The sequence below is a fragment of the Ovis aries genome, chromosome 2 (assembly GCF_016772045.2).
Source record: "Ovis aries strain OAR_USU_Benz2616 breed Rambouillet chromosome 2, ARS-UI_Ramb_v3.0, whole genome shotgun sequence".
Lineage (NCBI taxonomy): Eukaryota > Metazoa > Chordata > Mammalia > Artiodactyla > Bovidae > Ovis > Ovis aries.
This window is the reverse complement of record NC_056055.1, coordinates 15,190,018-15,194,713: the sequence shown is the minus strand read 5'-3', so window position 1 is coordinate 15,194,713 and position 4,696 is coordinate 15,190,018. Positions and strand designations below refer to the sequence as shown.

General features: G+C 46.9%; 1 non-coding gene across 1 annotated transcript; it reads right to left on the bottom strand.

Annotated features, from left to right (window-relative positions):
- Window positions 1-668: 668 nt before the first annotated feature.
- Window positions 669-775, bottom strand: LOC114113307 (U6 spliceosomal RNA). Its single transcript, XR_003588368.1, has one exon. It is a non-coding gene; the product is annotated as a U6 spliceosomal RNA (small nuclear RNA).
- Window positions 776-4,696: the final 3,921 nt, after the last annotated feature.

Genomic DNA, 4,696 nt, shown 5'->3' with positions numbered 1-4,696 from the left:
CTGAAGAAATAGTTTTAGCAGATGGATGAGATATTCCAATTCCACAAACTGAAACCTAAAAAAGAGATGGAGAAGCTGAAGGAGTGTAGGTGAATTCTTAGGGGAGCTTGCTGCCTTACGTGTGTGTCTAGTCATGTCCAACTCTTTGCAACCCTATGGACTGCAGCCCACCAGGCTCCTCTGCCCATAGGATTTTCCTGGCAAGGATACTGGAGTGTGTTGCTATTTACTCCTCTAGGGGATCTTCCTGACCCAGGGATCGAACCTACGGCTCCAGAAACTCCTGCATTAGCAGGCAGGTCTTTACCACTGAGCCACCTGGCAGGCCCGAAGTGTTAATATCACACTGTTGCTTTAGAGAAGGCCCCAAATGCCAGATACACCAGGGAACTGGCTGAGGAGGATGAGAAGAATAAGGTATAAGAGAAGCTACCGCAGGGATGAGGGGAGTTTTAAGATGGCAGATAGAGCAGGGAGAGGTCTTAGATTTATACCCCTACCCCTCTTTGAAGTTTTCTCTGCCTCCCTCAGGCAGACCTCCTCTGTCTTCCCTCTGTGCTTTCTTCCCTACTTACTCTGGATAGCTGTTTGCCCCACAGCTCTTCTTCTGTTTTTTTGTCAGATAGAGATTTTAGTTTATTTTTTTAATTGGAGGATAATTGCTCTACAAAAATATGGACTGCTTCATGAATTTGCATGTCATTCTAGTGCAGGGGCCGTGTTAATCTTCTTTGTATCATTGTAACTTTAGTTTAAGTGCTGCCAAAGCAAGCACACCATAGCTGCTTTCACAGGGGTTTTCTCTCTCGTTCTATGAGCTTCCCGAGGGCAGGAGCTGGTCTGACCCATTTCCACCAACCTAGCACTGCCTTGCATTGCACAGTGGAGATATCTGACGAGTGCTGGTTAGATGAACAAATGAATAATGAACAGATGGCAATTGATGAGATGGATTGAAGTCTACCTTCTTGGAACTTTTCTTTGTGGGGTAAATCTCAAAGTTCTTTTCACGTATAAATATAAATACTATGTGGAAAGAATCTCCAGAAATAACAATGATGTAGGAACATGGCATCTGGTCCCATCACTTCATGGGAAATAGATGGGGAAACAGTGGAAACAGTGTCAGACTTTATTTGTTTGGGCTCCAAAATCACTGCGGATGGTGATTGCAGCCTTGAAATTAAAAGACGCTTACTCCTTGGAAGAAAAGTTATGACCAACCTAGATAGTATATTCAAAAGCAGAGACATTACTTTGCCGACTAAGGTCCATCTAGTCAAGGCTATGGTTTTTCCTGTGGTCATGTATGGATGTGAGAGTTGGACTGTGAGGAAGGCCGAGCACCAAAGAATTGATGCTTTTGAACTGTGGTGTTGGAGAGGACTTTTGGGAGTCCCTTGGACTTTGGGGAGATCCAACTAGTCCATTCTGAAGGAGATCAACCCTGGGATTTCTTTGGAAGGAATGATGCTGAAGCTGAAGCTCCAGTACTTTGGCCACCTCATGCGAAGAGTTGACTCATTGGAAAAGACTCTGATGCTGGGGAGGGATTGGGGGCAGGAGGAGAAGGGGACGACCGAGGATGAGATGGCTGGATGGCATCACGGACTCAATGGACGTGAGTCTGAGTGAACTCTGGGAGTTGGTGATGGACAGGGAGGCCTGGCGTGCTGCAATTCATGGGGTCGCAAAGATTCGGACATGACTGAGTGACTGAACTGAACTGAACTGAACTGAGGAACACAGTGGATCACTAGCTCAGTGGGTATGAGAAGGTTGTTCAGTCGCTAAGTCATGTCTGACTCCTTGAGACCCCATGGACTGCCGCACACCAGGCTTCCCTGTCTTTCACCATCTCCCAGAGTTTGCTCAAACTCAAGTCCATTGAGTCAGTGATGCCATCCAACCATCTCATCCTCTGCTGCCCTCTTCTCCTCCTGCCCTCAATCTTTCCCAGTATCAGCATCTTTTCCAATGAGTCAGCTGTTTGCATCAGGTGGCCAAGGTACTGGAGCTTCAGCATCAGTCCGTCTTTTAAATACTCAGGGTTGAGTGGGTAGAGAAATCCTTTCGATAATGGATCAAATGGATACAGGGAAGACAACACCACCAGGACAATCAATTTTGAGGGACAATGATTGAAAGAGCTGTGTATTGAAGCAAAATATAAAATTATAAATTATAAAATTATAAAAATATAAAAAATTATAAAATAATAAAATTATAGCAACAGATGGAGAAAATACAAAAAATGCAAATATTTTAAAAGCCTAAATTCTGAGTGATAATCAACTTCAAAGTGAGAAACCAAAGGACAGGGAGGATTAAACAAGGAGGTCAGTGGAAGAGGCATTTTGCTTCCTCCCCAGGGAGGGCTACACCTGGAAAGTGCCCCCTGCTCACTAAAGGGCAGATTCTGAATGTGAGACAAATGAGGGTGTTTCCAGATGACAAGCAAGTTCCATTGGCCAGTCAAGGAAGGCCACCCATATTCCCATTTTCAAGACTCCTTTCTGCTTAAAAACAAACTAAAGGAGCTTTCCTAGTATATGGTTTCCGGAGAAGGCAATGGCACCCCACTCCAGGGCTCTTGCCTGGAAAATCCCATGGGTGGAGGAGCCTGGTGGGCTGTGGTCCATGGGGTCGTGAAGAGTGGGACATGACTGAGTGACTTCACTTTCACTTCACTTTCATGCATTGGAGAAGGAAATGGCAACCCACTCCAGTGTTCCTGCCTGGAGAATCCCAGGGACGGGGGAGCCTGGTGGGCTGCCGTCTATGGGGTCGCACAGAGTCGAACACGACAGAAGCGACTTAGCAGCAGCAGCAGCAGTATATGGTTTCTGGTAATAGACGTGACCACAGGCTCAGCTCACCTTCCCTGTTTCCATTCCCTCTCCAGGCCCAAGAGTCAGGGATGAGAAATGGGTGGAGCGTGCAGGGAGGAGGGGCAGGACTGAGGTTTCTCAGAGAACCTTGCTGAGGGGAGAGGAAATAATACTGGCAAGAAAAGCCGCCCTACTGTGCATTGGGCATGGTGCGAAATGTTTTTGCCTTGCTGATTTCAGTCGCTCAGTCATGTCTGACTCTTTGCGACTTCACAGACTATAGCCTGTCGGGCTCCTCTGTCCACGGAATTTTCTAAGCAAGAACGTGGAATGGGTTATCATTTCCACCTCCAGGGCATCTTCCTGACACAGGGATCAAACCCGCGTCTCCTGCACTGGCAGGCAGATCCTTTACCATCCTTTACCACTGAGCCGTCTGGGAAGTGCCTTCTCAGGTTACAAACCTTCAACGCTTCTCATTGTCTAGAACAGCACTCTGACGATGGAAATGGTCTGTGTCTGCAGGGCCCAACACAGTAGCCACTAGACGTATTTGGCCATTGAACACTTGAAATATTGCTTTTGCCACTGAATTTTTAATTTTATTTGAATTAATTTGAATAGCCTCATGTAGCTAGTAATTACCATGTTAGACGGTACACGTCTAAAGTCCTACATCTTTAGACTGACATTGAAACCCTTCCAGACCTAATACACAGTGACAGCCCTTCCCCCTCAATTTCAGACATGTTATAACTTGGGGTTAAGCCAGGACATGTGATGTCAGCAAGCAGAAGGGAAGGGAAGAGAAGATATTCTTATGACTTTAAGTCTGAACTCTCTTCTAGGTCCAGCTACACCTCTCTTGTGCAGGCACCCCATCCTCCCAACCCCTGACCCCTCCACACCACCTTCTCTTCCCTCCCTGTCACAACATGGCCTTGTTCTGTTGGCCTCAGCCAGACTTTGGACTCTGTCCCACCTCTGCTTACCTCCTGTAGAACTGGATGCTGTTGGTCTTGGCAACAACCTTGAGGCTACACTTGTTCCTCTACCAGCGCTAATTAGTTATTGAACAAACAGCAAGAGAGCCTCAGGGTAGGCCCACATGCAGGACTTTCAGACCAGGTGGAAAATGTCAAGATGTAATGGAACTTCTGCTGTGAATCATGTCTGGAGAATGAAATATTAGAGAGAGCCAGATCCTGGAACACATGAGGGAAACAGGAGAATGGAGTGCAGTTCTCCTTGGAGCCTCCTCATCTTTGCAACTTCACTGGGAGGCGAGAAACCCTCCTGTGGGTGGGCAGGGCCAAGGGACTGCTTAGCTAAACCTCCCTTTGCTCTGGGTTTTGCTCTGTGGGTCGATGGAACCTTTGCCGTTGATGGAAGCTTTATGTTTGTGGATGGTTCAGGAGAGGTGAAAGTGATGAAGATTCCTCTAAAATGTGGAACACCTAATATGGGGCAGGAAATTACAGCCACGTGGGCTGCCTGGGGTCAGGGCTCACCTCAAACACACTCCTAATCAGAGGAGCTGCAACCCAGAGTGGGGAGGCCCCTTGCCAAGTATGTGGAACATGTTAGTGGCCGAGGATTCTGGGCCTTTGAATCGGGGATGCCTTTATTTATTTTTTATTTTTCGCTATAACATAGATGAACTTTTTTAAAAAGTAATTTATTTTAATTGGAGGCTGATTACTTTACAATATTGTAGTGACTTTTGCTATACATTGACATGAGTCAGCCATGGGTGTACATGTGTTCCCCGTCCTGAACCCCCCTCCCACCTCCCTCCCCATCCCATCCCTCTGGATCATCCCAGTGCACCAGCCCTGAGCGCCCTGTCTCATGCGTTGAACCTG